Genomic DNA, 16,876 nt, shown 5'->3' with positions numbered 1-16,876 from the left:
GCATGAGTGCAGCACTCCTCCAGAGCTCTTAGAATTCTATTTCATTTTGTTAGTTATACTGCATCCTATGTTTTAAGATTGCAACCAACTGACAGAGACATATGCCAGGACTTTGGTAGACTATTTCTGGAACAAATCAGCGAGGTTGAAGTGAGTTATTTCATTGGAATATTTTTGATGACATTGACTCATCTTGTGACTGAGTCAGGAGGCCATGCTTGGAACATTTTATGCATGTATATGTTCCTAACTTGAACTTAAATACAACAGAGGACTTGAATAGAGGACTTAATCATATTGCTCCTCCCACACAATGGGCTGCATTCATCTCCTCTTACTGGTAATAATAGGTCTTCCAGTTTATCTGAATGAACCCTGGACTTACAATGTTCAATCATTAAATCCTAACTTTGTTCAGCAGCCCCTCATTAGGAAGCACTTTCTTAAGAAAAGAATTCTGTACAATTCCAATAGCTATGCTTCCTTCCAGATTGAAGTACTGAAAGCTGGAGATATTCATAGGAACCCTGGGCCGACTGCTAATGTTAGTCAGGAATCTGTACGCACTCATGCACAGCATAAGTACAGTCATGAGAGTCTAATTACTATCCAGAAGGACCGTAATAGACGGCTACCGCGTGATGTTTATTCTATCATCAAGTCCCTTGGACTTAATCGTCGGAGGGCAACTCGTAGAGGAACCAGAGGGGGTCAGCAGACAAGGGCGCGATCTCAACTTAGAGTAACATGTACATCACCTCTCCAGACACCTCATTATGACCATGATACACAACAGTCACTTGCCCTTTCTGCAACAGAAGCAGGCATTGCAGAACACCATATTCCTGTTGTCGAATTTATGCCGAGACATAACCAGCCTATCGAACACTCAGGATGCAATAGCAGAGGTATCAGCAATCTTGTAGAGATACCGCGATCACACATCAATTCTGCTGGACAGGAGTCACTCACACTTTGCACTGTCAATTTCAGGTCATTAAGAAATAAGTCAGCAGCAGTACTGGACTATGTTCGGACAGTAAAGCCGATATATACGCGATAACCGAAACATGGCTTACCGAGAACGACGCAGCAGTCATTAATGACATCGTCCCTCCAGGTTACAAATTCCTGCATCATCCACGGGCTTGTCGTCGAGGGGGAGGAACAGGTCTCCTTTACAAAGATACCATTGATGTTCATGAGGTAAAGGCTGGTGAAACGAAGTCATTTGAATTTGCTGTAAATAACATCACCTTTGGTTCATGCCAACTCAGAATTGTTAATCTCTACAGACCACCATACTCCGAGAATCACCGCATCCCAATTTCTACGTTCTTATCTGAATTCAGCGAGTTTATTCAACCACACCTGATGTCAAACATTCCTATAATTTTGACTGGGGACTATAACATTCATGTTGATGTTATCGATAATTATGACTCAAGATTGTTTCGAGATTTGTTGGAATCTCTTGGATGTGTTCAACATGTTAAAGTAGCTACTCATGTATCAGGTCATACCTTAGATTTGATTATTACTCGACAGTCTGATGACATTGTTTTAGAGCCACCTTGGTCGGACTCCTTGGTGTCTGATCACATGTCCATTTTCTGTACCCTTAATGTTTGTAGAACTCCTTTGCCAGTGAATAAGGTGTCATATAGGAAGCTATCCAATGTTAGATTAGAAGCACTTAATAATGACCTTGCCTCATCTGAACTTTGTTTAAATCCACCTGATTCTCTTGATGACCTAGCCTCATCATATGATATCACTTTACGGTCAATCCTTGATAAACATGCCCCTATGTGCTTAAAGAGTGTTAATAGTCGTCCTAGAGTTCCATGGTTTACCGATGACATAAGGATGGAAAAGAAGAAGAGAAGAAAGGCTGAAAGGAAATGGAGAAAACCCAAATCTGTGTCTGACCTTAATGCCTTTAAGACAGCTAGAAATAGGACATTATACGTAATGAATAAGGCCCGTTCTAAGTATTACACTGACTGTATCACTGATAATAGCTCAAACCAAAAGAAACTGTTTGGCATAACAAAGTCCTTCCTGAACATGACAAAGAGTGATCTTGTCATACCTCCTAGTGTTGACAACTATGATTTTGTTAATGGACTAGGAGACTTTTTTGAACAAAAAGTAGTAAAAATTCACTGTGATATTGAATTATTGTTACATGAAGAGCAGATTGGTGTTGATGGTTCGCAGGGATGCTTTTCTGCTTCTAACCAGCACGTACTCTCGAGCTTCAAGTTACTATCACTAAGTGATGTAAGGAAAATTGTTATGAACCTCAGCAAAAAATCATGTTCCCTCGATCCAATGCCAACAACATTGGTTGTTGAATGTCTAGATACCTAATTACTACCTGTGCTTACAAAAATCATAAATCTGTCATTACATGATGCCAAGTGTTATTCGGGTTGGAAGCTAGCGTTAGTTAGGCCTGTGCCAAAGAAACCTAATTCAGAAGTAAACTTCAATAACTTCAGGCCAATAAGTAACCTGCAATATGTGTCAAAGTTGGTTAAAGGGGCAGTTACTGCTCAAATTCAGGAACACCTCGATCGTAACAACCTCTTCCCCTTAACACAGTCAGCTTACAGGAAGTTTCACAGTACAGAAACAGCCCTACTAAAAGTTAAGAATGATTTACTAATGGCTATGAACCAACAGAAAGTTACCTTTTTAGTACTCTTAGACCTTAGTGCTGCGTTCGACACTATTGACCATAGTATACTTGCTGAAATATTAGAAACTGATTTTGGGATAACAGACTCTGCTTTGTCTTGGTTGCAGTCTTACCTTTCCGATAGGCAGCAACAAATATCAATCGGTGACATTACCTCAAAGAAATTTGACGTTAGATGGGGCATTCCCCAAGGGTCCAGGCTCGGACCTGTCCTTTTTTCCCTCTATTCTAGTAGACTTTTTTCGGTTATCAAAGCACACTCTGAAAAAATATATTGTCACTGCTATGCAGATGACACTCAATTATACATTTCCTTTAGCCCAGTCAGGGAACAAGAACAGTCCTGTGTTTTGGCTCTTGAACACTGTCTACAGGAACTTCGTAGATGGATGTTGAGCAGTAAGTTGAAACTCAATGATAGCAAAACTGAGTTTCTTATCATTGGAACATCTAGACAAGTGTCTAAACTAAATATAGATTTTCACTTCTGATTTCTCCCAACAGGAAACCCACTTCCTTGATGTCACAGTCCAGAAAAAGTCTAACGGTATCACCACTACCCTATACTCTAAACCCACAGATACCCACCAGTACCTCCACTCATCCAGCTGCCACCCCGTCACTGCAAAACCGGCATCGCTTACAGTCAAGCCCTCAGACTTCGCCGTATCTGCTCCGAGGACCCTGATTTTTCCTTCCATGCCAGGAATTTGCAGAAACATCTCTGTGCCAGGGGCCACGGGGCCAGGGCAGTCCAACTGGCAATTAACAAAGTTCGTTCTCTCCCCAGATCTGAAGTTCTCAAACAAAAAAGTGACAAGGAGACTACCGACAGAATACCGTTTGTGACCACCTTCCATCCCAATCTACCCCCTCTCCGCAAAATCCTGTGTGATAACCACCACATTTTACACACTTCTGATCGTCTCCAACAGGCCGTTCCCGATACTCCCCTTCTAGCATACCGACGCCCACCGAATCTCAGGGACCTCATTGTTCGTGCTGAAGTGCCCTCCCTCACTAACTATTCTTCTCCCATACAGCATGGCACCTTCAAATGCACCAGCAACAGGTGCATCATATGTGAAATACACCTTCACGAGGGCGACACCTTCACCAGCAACTCTACCAGCCTGTCACACCAAATCAAGGGCAACATCACATGCACTACCACTAATGTTGTATATCTCATCACTTGCAGAGTTTGTAGGGTACAATACATAGGGGAAACCAAGACCACACTCAAGAAACGATTCTACGGGCACAGATCCACCGTCAACACAGCAAAGCTGGACACTCCAGTTGGCCGCCATTTTAACCTCCCCAACCACTCCATCACTGGCATGATGCTACAGGGCATCGAATCTTTAGGTACCCGTCCTGACTCAGTCCGTACTAGCAGAGAGAAGCTCTGGATGAGACGACTTCGCACCACCCAACCTCATGGCCTGAACATCCAAGAGGGGAACGACTGATTATTCTTTCCTATCCACTTTCAATTTATATATACATAATTTTTTTTCCCTCAGCTCTTTTGAATAGTTACATTATAGTTTCCCTTTTATAGTTTCTTCCTCTACTTTCCTCCCATATCTCATACAAGCTCAGCTCCCATTTTCCCTTCCTTATTCAGGCGATATAATAATTATTATATATATATTTTTTTTTCTCCACTCACCTCTTTTAGATTTACCACATTTGCTTATTTACATGTATACTATGGTTTCTTCATGATGCACCCCCTCTCTTCTATTTTTGCTTTTACCTTTTTAGGCAATTTGCTTCCTCTTTTTCACATATACAGTTTTTTTTTTTTTTTCCTACTATATAGTCTTATGTTTTTTTCCCGTCATACCTAGCGGATTACAATATCAGTTACACCATATGTGTATTTATATTTTTTCATATACATTTCTTTTTTGGATATATTTATATACATATCACTTATAGATACATATTTACACTTACCTTCTTCTCTTAGTTTGTTTAATGCTTTATCATATATATTTATATATGTCTTTTTTTATCTTTGCAGTTTTTATTCGTCACAAAAACAATCAAAGTATACAAAATATATGGTTGCACTTCAAACAGAACATTGATACAAACTGTGTATAAGTACATACAACATATCCTTAAAAATATTGTGAACTCAGAATAATTTACAAGTAACTTGTACCCTAGTCCTGCCGACAGGACGATCCATTAAAACCGAAAAAGAAAAAGGGGTACGGTAATACCCGTCGGTTAACTGTCGTCCTGGCGGCATCGCCGGGGTATAGCGCATCCCCAAAAATATGACATTTTAATTTATTAACATGACCGAAAGTATGACATAAAAAACACCACTACAACATGAACAGAAGATAAAACAAACTCACAAAGACGATTAACACAAAATACTCATCTACAGTGGTTACAATTTATGCAATGGAAAAAAAATTGTTTATGTTTTGCCATTTTACATTGTGTTTATTGAGTTTGTTTTTCTTTTTTGCAATAATTTCCTCAGTAACTTTATAAGATAAAAGATAATAATTAAATTGTTTCAAACTAGGGAGAGTCTCTTGGTATTTACATCGCAAAATGAATTGTTTACCAAGTAAAATTAGAAAATTAAATGCTAAGGTGGATTGACTTAATGGTTCTAGTAATCCAAATAAAATAGTATTTCGTGAAAGGAAATAATTAGGATTAAAATCAGTCACTCTCATACGCAACGCATTCCAAAAGGATGCTATTTTAGGGCATGCAAAAAACAAATGATCCAAAGTCTCGGGTGTCGCATTGCAAAAAGAGTATAATGCATTGGTTTTCTTTCCTATTTTTGTGAGCCATTCATTTGTAGGTATTAAGTTGTTTAAAATTTTATAGTGTGTGATTCGAAGTCTAGTGTCAATAGTGATTTGTAATGGAAGAGTGAACAATTTGGAAGTCTGTTGCCTATCGATGTTGTAAAGTTGATTAAAACGTGTAAACACCTTGGAGGTTTCGGAGTTATTAATATTTAAAAAAGTGCGATAAAATTGCTTAGTCGATATATTCTGAATTTGTCTAAATGCAGATTCACAGAAAAGAGAAGGGAAATCACCAGGTTCTTTTACAAGATGATGGTAGTTTTGTTGTAAAAAGAAAACTTTCCATTTTCCTGGCATTATTTTATAGCAATCTAACAATTCAAAATACTCCGTAAACTTTAACCCCTTTTCTTTCGCTTCCCTCCAGCGTAGTGGGCGTCCAAATTCATCTAACATATCAGTAATTTTAGTGAATCCCTTTTCTTTTATGTTTGGTTTATAAATAGATTTTCCTTTAAATGTGATATATTGATTGTTCCATATAAACTCATTGGTAATATCTATTTTCCTTTCCAATAAACACCATGTTTGTAAAATGTCCATCAACCAATTTGACACTTCAATATTCAAATATTTCATATCAAAATTACAATAAAAAATGTATTCTCCACCGACAGGTGACAACAATTCTATACATATATCTTTCCAGCCCTTCGAAGTTGAGGAGAAAAGTCTCGAAACCCATTTAATTTTCTGAGCTTGAATAATCGATTTGATGCAAGTCATCTTTAACCCCCCGTCATCGTATTCTTTAACCAACACTTCACGTTTTACTCTATCAGGACCACCCCAAATGAAATCATACAGTAATGTGTTCACTTTATGAATAAATGAATAAGGTATAGATAATATGCTGGCTGCATATAACAGCTGAGAGGTAGCAAAAGTTTTCACAATTTGAATTTTCCCGTATAATGATAAATTCCTGGCTTTCCATAAATTTAGTTGAGATTGAATGTTGGATAAAATTCTTTGTAATTGCGCCATTCTATCCACAAAAGAATAAGAGATGTCGATTCCAAGAATTGTCAAAACGTTAAAAAACTTTATATCTATTGGTATAGATGGGTTTTTCAAACTGAATTGTCCTATAAACATTGCTTTCGTCTTATCGTAATCCAGTGAGAGTGATGAACATAATTGAAAATCATTTAGAGATTCCGTGAGGTGATGATACGACTCAAAGTTTGACAAATAAACCGTTATGTCATCGGCGTACATAGACAATTTAATTTCATGAGTATTTTTTAATCTTATGCCTTGAATGTTTTCATTTTTTCTTATGTTTATGGCTAGCGTTTCTATAGCTAATATAAAAAGATATGGAGATAAAGGATCACCCTGTCGTATTCCTTTTCCTACCGTAAAATATCCAGTTGAAACGTTATTATTCATCACACAGCTTTCAATGTTTTTGTAAAGAACACTGACAAAATTGCAAAAATTATTCCCAAAGTTAAAACATTTCAAAACCTCTATCAAAAATTGGTGATTCAATGAGTCGAATGCTTTTTTTAAAATCGAGGCTTAATAAAATACCGCCCAAACGCTTAAGCCTAGTATAGAACATTGTCTCAAGTACTGTTCTCACGGCTTCACCTATGTATCTATTCTTAACAAAAGCTACTTGGTCAGGATGAATGATAGATGGTAAAATATTTTTCAGTCTCTGTGCTAAGGCTTTGGAGCCGATCTTGATATCAACATTTAAGAGAGTTATGGGCCTATAATTGTCTATAAACATTTTATCCTTCTCTTTTTTTGCTATTAATGTAATTATACCTTGCCTCTGTGACGTAGACATCATTCCTCGTTCAAAACTGTAATTAAGAGTATCTACGACCAACGGTCCAAGTTTGCTCCAAAAATGACAATAAAATTCGACGGTTATTCCGTCGTTACCGGGTGATTTGTTCTTAGCCATGGCAAATAGAGAAGAAGTGCATTCCGAAAGAGATAATTCTTTCTCGCATAAGTCACGCTGGTTTGGCGATAACTTGGGTATACAATTTGACTCCAAAAACTTACAGTTACTAAACGATTTGGGGTCTTCTGTTTTATATAAGTTTGCATAGAAATTCTTAATATGAGTATTCACTTTCAAAGTATCGGTTAAAATTTCATCCCCTACTTTTAGTCTGTTTATTGTTGATCTCGCCTTGTTGGCCTTTTCCAAGTTTAAAAAGAATTTGCTGTTTTTCTCTCCATATTCTACCCAGATGGCGCGGGACCGGACTATTATACCATGTGTTATACGGTCCATGTGCGCTTCATAATCTAGCTTAGCCTTTTCATATTCGTCAACATATTTTTCACCATCTTTATCCACCAAAATCTGAAGATGTTTTAATTTCCCTTCTAGCTCCCTTTTCTGCTCTCTTAAAATTTTAGCTTTATTTATACTATATTTCCTAGAGAATAAACGGATATTATATTTTAAAAATTCCCATCTCATGCGTATGTCTTCAAATTGAACTGATTCGGTTATCCAATTGTCTATATTTTCAGACATTTCTACACGAAACTGTTCATCATCTAAAAGACTATTATTAAATTTCCAGTTGATTGACAAAGGTCGTTTCTTTTGTGATAATTCGATAATAAGTATAATTGCAGAATGATCTGAACTCACACCGGGTATAATATCAGTTTTTTGTATGAAATCTTGTAGATTATCAGAAATAAACCAAAGATCAAGTCTACTTTGTATTAACGGATGGCATTGCCGCCAAGTGTATCTCCTCAATAACGGATTCCTTAGTCTCCAAATATCAACTAAATCAAAATTATTCTGTATCTCATTAATAGTATCACTTATGTCATTATGGAGGTGAGGGTTTCCGCCCATTCTATCCATATTTACATCTAACAGGGTATTAAAATCTCCCCCAATCACAACCGGTATAGTTTTTATGTCGTTAATTGATAGCAAATTATCATTTATTTGCTTGAAGAATTGTTTTTGATCTGCGTGTTTATCTGCCGTGGGTGAATATATGTTCAATAAAATATATTCATTATCATCTATAATAACCCGTAAAAGGATAAACCTTCCTTCACCCGAAATTTGCTTGTATGAAATTGTATAGTTCAAGTCATATTTAAAAAGTATAGTTACTCCACAACTATGACGAGACCCGTGGGAAAATACAATGTCCCCTTTCCATTGAGACGACCAAAGATTAGCTATATCATCAGAGCTATATGTCTCCTGCAGGAATATCACATCTGCATTAATATCTTCCAGCCACTGAAAAACTTTATTCCTTTTAAAATTGGATCTAATGCCTCTTACATTTAGCGACAGAAATTTCAACTTTGTTTCTTTAATAATCATAGAGATATGACAATCTGATTTGTCAACCTCATAAAGCCGGATTTACAAAAGCGAAGTTTTGTACTTTGGAATAAAAAATACTGGGTAATGAAAATAGGAAAGTTTACCGGAATGGAAAGCCATGGCAAAGAATATCTCGTGAACATGAATAATTCAAAGAGAATACGTTTCAACAAGGTCATGGCAAGAGTATCGCAATTAAAGAAGGATTTAACATGAGAATGGACCTTGTAAAAAAAAACATCCATCCGGAAGCATGCGCAATAAATGACCGACTGTTAGTCCCAATTAAAACATTTGTAATTCTTTGTGTGACTTGTATAACGAGGAATTCAAAAATTCTTTCTACTGGAAAAAAGAGTATTTGAATATAAATCAAAGGTGTATTAAAGTATTTTAAGAGATGGCGGTAAAAAACTTTAGATAGCATGCATAACAAGCCTATTCGCCGAATTATCCAAACCCTAAGTGCATAATCAACTGCTATTTGATTATGTAACGTTTGTGAAAGAACCATGGCTTCGATATTGAGAAGCATGTTCAGTTGAAATATCATACAATGCATACCATTAACCCAATGTGGTAATTGAATAATTGAAAAACTCGTCAGTCGAATGACTGTGTAAGAATGCAATTTAAAGACATCGAGTATGTTTTGCCTATTAGAGCTTTGAAGCCAATGTAAAAAATCAAATTCATTCAAACATGTAAACAAAAAACAACCTGTATTCATATCATGTCCAAAGAATTTTGTGTGCAAGAATTGTTTACAGACTTTACAGTTTACCGAAAGCCAAGAATTGCATGAAAGATAATATACCTTATCATCGTGATAATCGAAACCAGGAAACAATGTATATCACATTCCAGAAGAAGAGGTGGATTCAAGCGAACACTTTTTATCAAGTGTATATACATAATTAGATTCCTCCAAATTTCCTTTTGGTAGCTAAAAATTAGCATAAGAAAAAGAATCATTCTACGAGAAAACACTATAAAATCACCCGGTCGAATTATAGTACGTGTATCTTTTTCATAATATGCGTTATCATGGGAATGTAAATGTATGGACACAACAATCGTTCGAATAACATGAATAACGACTAACATGACGTGCATACTGAGAAGAACATGCTGTATTTGCATTAAAACCAGAGGCTGCATATGAAAAGAAACTATACTGACTTCCAATATGAGCATACAAATTACTGAACTCTCAAAATCTGTTCTTTGTGCATGAATACCTTTCAGAGGCCTACATCCCAATCTGTAAAGTACTATATTGTCATTGAAAAAATGCTAAGCACTTGTCGTATATCATTAGGATTTGAAATAAGACAGATAAAACATGACCTCTTAACACTCCTATCGTAATTGTGTTTGTTAATAAAGTACCTTGAAAAAACAAGACAATGTAGACTATTAACATTGCAAAACAAATCGGCAAATATACCTGTGCATTCCCCAAAAGGGGGAATTGCTTGATATAAATTGTAACGTTCTACAAGGAACACTTCACATGTATAAACAAACATAAAGACAATTATAACAGATTGTTTCATGTTGTAGTAGTGCGTATTAAATTAAAACATGACCTCTCCGAACGGAGACTCTGCTAGAAGACCAACATTATTCGTGTTCACATTTATAATCAGTAGCAAAAATAAATTATGATGAAATGATCCTACCTAAGAGTGACAAAGTTTCTTTCTTTTTTCTTAGCTTTCAAATAAATCAGCTATATTGATTGGAGATTTTTAGAGAACAAACAAACTTAAAACTCGAACTCCATCAGAAAATATAATGGAATCATCAATATATTCTTTTAAAAAAGGTTACGCATCAAATATCGAATACAGACGAGGCCTTTCTATTTAAGAAATATAAACATATCCATAATTTTTCCTACTTATTTTTCCTTGTTTTATTGTTACATGTAGAATATTCATCGAGCAAGATAGAGAGAGAAAAAAAGAGGGCTTTAATTGTATGTTATTTCGCTCTTCTCATTATTTTGGTCTCATAAACAGATTAAATGTTTTTTTTTCATTCATCGTGTCTCATGCAACAGTTTTTCTGTTTTAAAAAACTGAGCACTTTGGAAAACTTAGCAGTCAAAGTTTAAAAGAAGAGAGGAAAGAAAATCCTCCATCACTATCACGTCCCGACGTGGCATGAACCATGGACCTAAACCTGTATAGGTTGCAACTTTAAAAAAGATAAGCTGGATGACATTTAGGCTAAAAAAACACCCCTTTTCCTTTCTCATCCAAGTAAGAAATGAGAAATGAGCACCTCACATGCATTTCATTTACACATTTCATTAATTCACTCTTATTTTTTATGTAAAAAAAGAAAGAAAAAAAAATCAGTTCCACTTCCTTTTTTCCAACATTCAAAGTTTTCACTTCGATCAGAAAACAAAAAATCTGAAAAAGGTGCATGATATTAGAGCAGACATATGAAGGAGGGTTGTGCTTTTTACATCCTTATTCTCAATATGATTGGCACAAAAGTCAAAACGATCAAACTAAGCAAGAAATAAGAAGAATGTACATTCGGTAATTTTGCACGACATTCCTTGGCTTTTTATATTCCATAGAACTGAAAAGAAAAAAAAAGGACTTTGATTAAATACAAATAAAACTCGATTTTCCCTTTCCCTTCTTCGCCCTTCTTTTGCTTTGACCTTTCAATCGTACAATTATTTATATTGTTTTCCTTTTCAGTTTGAAAAAAGTAGATGCTAAAAAACTATATGGTCTCAGTGAAAGAAACAAAAACAAAACAAAAAAAAAAGGAAAAAGGAAAAAGGAGCTTGTACTTTACGTTCATTTTGATACATCTTCAATCTTGTCAAATCCAACATCTTGCACCTTTCGTAAAAATGATGATTCTCATTCCATGTTTCTTCATTCGAAAAAAAACACCATAAAACTTGAACTTCATCAGAAAATATGGCGGATTCGTCAATATATTCTTTATAAATAAGTTAAGCCTCAAATATCGAATACTGACGAGCCCTTCATATTTGAGAAATATAAACAAATACATTATTTCTCCTACATATTTTTTCCTTGTTGCATTGTTACATGTAGAATAAGTAGCAGGAAAGAGAGAGAGAACAATGTGGGCTTTGTATAATATAATTTCGCTCTTCTTGTTTCTGTTGCATAAAACAGATGCATTTTCCCTATTCTTCGTGACTCTTGCAGTATTTTTTTGTTTTAAAATACTGAATGCTTCGGAAAACTCAGTGATCAAATTTTAAAGACGAGAGGGAGGTAAATCCTGCATTACTATGCCTCCAGTCGTGGCATGGATATTCCTAACTTATAAAACCTGTTATTTAGGTTACAAGTTGAAAAAATGAGCCGGATGACACGAATGACACCTTTACTTTTCTCTCTCTAATCCATGCAAGTAATGAGAAAGCACGTTATATGCATTTCATTTACATGTTTTATGCATTCACTCTAATTTATGGTAATGCTGTAAAAAAAAAAGTCAACATCCCTTGCTTCTTTCTGACATTCGAAATTTTACTTCGATTACAAATATATATATCAGAGAAATGTTCTACTTGTGCAAGACATATGAAAGAGAGTTGTTCTTTTCACCCTTTCATTCTTATTGTCCATATAATTGGCACGGCAAAAGTTAAGATCATATCAAGCAAGAAATAAGAAGGAAAAATCGTACCTTCTATAATTTTTCTCGACATTCCTTTACTTTTTTAGGTTCTATAAAACTGAACAAATGGACTTTAATTAAATACACATAAAATTCAGTTTTTCCATTTTCCCTTTCGCCTTTCTTCTGCACCTACATTTCAATCAAATAATTATTTACATCATTTTCCTCTTTTGTTTGAAAAAGTCGATGCTAAAGAACTATATATGGTCGAAATTAAAAAAGCCCGAAAAAGGAAGTTGTACTTTCATTTTGAGATATATTTAATCCTATCAATCCAATATCTAGTACCTTGCGTAAAAAGTGGTGATTATTCTCATTTTTTAATTCATTCGAATCTCTCATTTTGCAAGAAAAGAAAGCAAAAAAAGTGAGAATTTCAGTTACATGAGAGTTTTTCACCCTTCTCCGTGTTCCCCCACTTTCCCTTGTTTCTCTTTCATCAAATCCCTCATTCTCAAATGGCGTGACGCCTTAGTAATTTTCCATTAAAAAAATAACGTGAATAAAGTAAAGCGTACATTTCATTCACATAAAAGTCATTCGCTCTCCACAGAAAAAGTTTTCATTGAAATACAGATGTTTTCGATGAGCTCACAGATTAGTTTCTTTTGATATTCCATTCATTAAACATTTCCTTCTCTTTCATGATGACATGATCCTTGTGGTTGTCGTATATGCAGAGATAAGAAAGTACATTGTATTTTTTATTCATCACGTCATAGATAATTTTCTAGACTAAAAAAAGGTCTTTTCCTCAGACAAGTCTGTTGATGTTTAAACAAACATGAAGCGAAGCAGAGATGAAAGCAATAAACAATTTTCGGTGTTTTTAATAAAATGAATAATTCTCTCTCTCTCCTTTGGCCGATGACGTAATTTCTTGCACACGCGAGTCAACGAAGGTATAGATGAGAAACGGATGAGAAACACTTGGGTTTATATTTTTTCAAATCATTATTCCTCTTCAGTATCAAGGACATTAATTATAAAAAGAAACATAATGTGAGTATATAGGATGACCATGACATATAGAATATTTTATGGACCTGTAACTTGCTCACTTATAAAATATTAATGATTTTGATATTTGTCGACAAAATATAAAGCTGTTAAGACCTCTCAATCTCCTCACTGCTCTCAGACATATCAATCAGTGTATACTTGCCACACCCTGGATTCCTTCTCCTTGCAGTAGAGAACGACGTTAATCCCCTCGACGACAATCTTTGTTGACAATTTCTTGTGTTTCCTCAAGTTGTACGCAGTTTTCGCGAGGATGTTGCGACGATCTTTCAGGACTGGGGGCAAATCTGTACGTACAGAGATCCTTCTAGCTCCTTGTCCCTCTACTCTCGGGGGGCGTTTGGATTCGAAGGTTGACAGAATTCTGTTGCGTTGGTGCATGTAGACCATCTTGGCAATAATTGGTTGGGGAATGCCCTCCGTCTGTCTCCTCTGGGGCAAGCGGTGGGCATTTACGAAAGCTACCGAATCCGCCTCTTCTCTCGTTAATCCAATGTAGACAAGCGTTTCCTTTAAGACTTCGTACACATTTTCTTCTTTTTTCTGTTTGACTCCGTAGAACAGCAGATTACTCTTTCGTTGGTAAATCTCTGCCAGCATCATTTTGTTCTTAATTTCCTTCATTTCTTTCTGCATCTTCTGTTCGAGTTCAGGAATTGTTTTCTTCTCTAGATTCAGTATGTGGGCGTTGCTGTCTTCTGCTGCTTTTTCTAAGTCATTTACTTTTTTCGTAATGGCAGCAATATTCGTCTGAATATCGTCCAATTTCTGAAACACACTTGTTGAGAAGAACTCGGTGAGAGTCTTATGAAGGTCACGGAGAGTGAGGTTCGAATCCCCGGCCAGTTTCTCACCGCTGGGCACGGTCTGTTGCATCGTACTCCGATCGTGCGAAGAACATGGGCGTTGGTTCGTTGAATCCATGCTTTCGGCAGACACGCCTTTACTTCTCAAATTGTATGTTTTGGACATGAAAAACGAGAAAATGCCAGAAGAGATTACCCAAAAATGAATGTCAATGTATACAGTAAATAGCCAAGATGAAAAAGATTGATATTTCCGGATGAAACAGCTACTAATAAATCCATTAAAAAGTTTGGTTTTCTGCGAGAGCTCACTAAACGGACACCTCACGCTAAGACGGCCATGTTATGTCTTTTGCACATTATCAGTTGTTCCCCATTCTTTTCCTTTTTTCCCCCACTCTTATGCACCAGTTTATTATGCCTTTCTTTGTAACCTGTTTGACCCACCTCTCACTAATTCTCTTGTTATTCATCCCTCTATCACTGTTTTGTTCCAGATCCTGTTTGATGTTGCCTGCCTCATTATCTTAATCCCTCTTGGCTTGAGGTCTTTTACTGGCCTTACTTACACTAACTTCCCTTTGTGTCTGCCTACTCCTTTTCTTTCATCCCCTTCACTAACCTGATTGGTCTTCTCTACTCACTAATGCCCCTTTTGTCTCCTTGTTTCTAGTGTTGCTGTAGCTTGTTTGTGGTCTATATTATGGTTGTTCCACTTTATATGTTTGTCATTTTGCCTCCGACGAAGATTCTGCTAGGATCGAAGCTTAGGCCCCTTTTTGATTGTCTAAATATAGATTGTATAACAGTTGGAAATACTGTAGTCAAGCAGACCATGGTTGCAAAAAACCTTGGTGTCTGGTTTGACTCGCAGCTAAACATGGAAATCCACATATCCAAAACATGCAAAACTGCCTTCTATCATCTCTACAACTTACGTCATATCCGAAAATATTTAAGCAGCACATGTATTAATACACTTGTCCATGCATTTGTAACAAGCAAATTGGATTATTGTAATGGACTACTTTTTGGCTTACCAGATTCTCAGATAAACAAATTACAGCGTGTTCAAAATACATGTGCCAGACTCATTTGTAATTCCCCCAAATTTTCCCATGTAAGGCCCCTACTCTACGACCTACATTGGCTTCCAGTACGTCAGCGAATCAAATTCAAAATAATGCTCCTAACATATAAGATACTACATGACATGGCCCCCACCTATCTCAGTGAACTCCTTAAATTAAAATCACCCACCCAGTCTTACGGGCTTCGTAGTTCCCATGACACAATGCTCCTCAGTCTCCCACCATGTAAAACAAAGATTACACTAGGTGACCGTGCCTTTGTCAGTGCTGCACCCAAACTCTGGAATAGTCTCCCGTTGGCTCAATAAGAAATGCATCCTCTGTCAACTTATTTAAAAGTAAACTGAAATCCCACCTCTTTCAAGAGAGTTTTTAATAAATAAGTCACTTTTTTGTAATGTATTTTGTAGAAATAATCCATCTTTACTTATTTTTCTTCGATTAATTTAGCAAACTTAAATTTACTTCTAAAATGTTTGCGTATCCTGTTAATAATTGTTTTTCTGCTTATCTGTTTTGTATTGTAATGCGCAGTTGAGTATATCCAAATAGAAATTGCGCAATATAAATTTACAATTATTATTATTATTACTTGCTTTCGACTGGAAAAACACACATTTAACAGTAACGTAAAAGAACATAGAAAAGCACAAGAGCAAACATTTTTTTCGGAAGGGCGGAGACATTTAAGACATTTGAACCATTTTAGAGTTAGTATTGATGTATGATCATGCGTGCTTCATTAAATATAATGTACTCGGTCTTTTTAGAATTCAAGTAGAGACCGATTTTGCAGATACATCCTCTACCATGTCTACTGCAAGAAGCAATTCTTGTACATCCTTCGACAGTCAAGTTTTAATTCATTCAAAGACAGCATGCATAATAATATGACAAAATAACTGACCGTGCATTTTTTTATGAATTTCATTTCACCATTGCAACAAACAAAGCCCTGCATCAAAGCATTTATCTTAAAAGGGGGAAAAACTGTTTTTAGCAAAAAAAAATTGTGAATGTTATACCTGCTGATATAATAGCAGCCGATGCATCAAACGTCATTTAAGGGGAATGGCAATTATTATTATTATATAGTAAAATCCATTGGCCCGTATTCTGAAATTGGGTTTAATTCAAACTCTGGTCTAAAGTTGTGATGTAACAATTCAACATTTTAAATAAATCTGTAACAGTAGAGTAGAGGTTCAATGTATACGCTCATTTGACTCAAAATCATTTTGAACTGTCTGGGAACGATAAATTAGATAATCATTGTCTTCATCAATAATCAAATCAATTCAAATACAAACAAAATCACGATACTGTCAGATAGTGTACATTTTTGTCAGAAATGTCGT

General features: G+C 35.9%; 1 pseudogene; it reads left to right on the top strand.

Moving 5' to 3' along the window:
* Positions 1 to 313: 313 nt before the first annotated feature.
* Positions 314 to 2,376, top strand: LOC129281462 (uncharacterized; annotated as a pseudogene).
* Positions 2,377 to 16,876: the final 14,500 nt, after the last annotated feature.

The sequence above is a fragment of the Lytechinus pictus genome, chromosome 18 (assembly GCF_037042905.1).
Source record: "Lytechinus pictus isolate F3 Inbred chromosome 18, Lp3.0, whole genome shotgun sequence".
Classification (NCBI taxonomy): Eukaryota; Metazoa; Echinodermata; class Echinoidea; order Temnopleuroida; family Toxopneustidae; genus Lytechinus; species Lytechinus pictus.
Note: the sequence above shows the minus strand (reverse complement) of the source record. Positions and strands in the feature narration are given on the sequence as shown.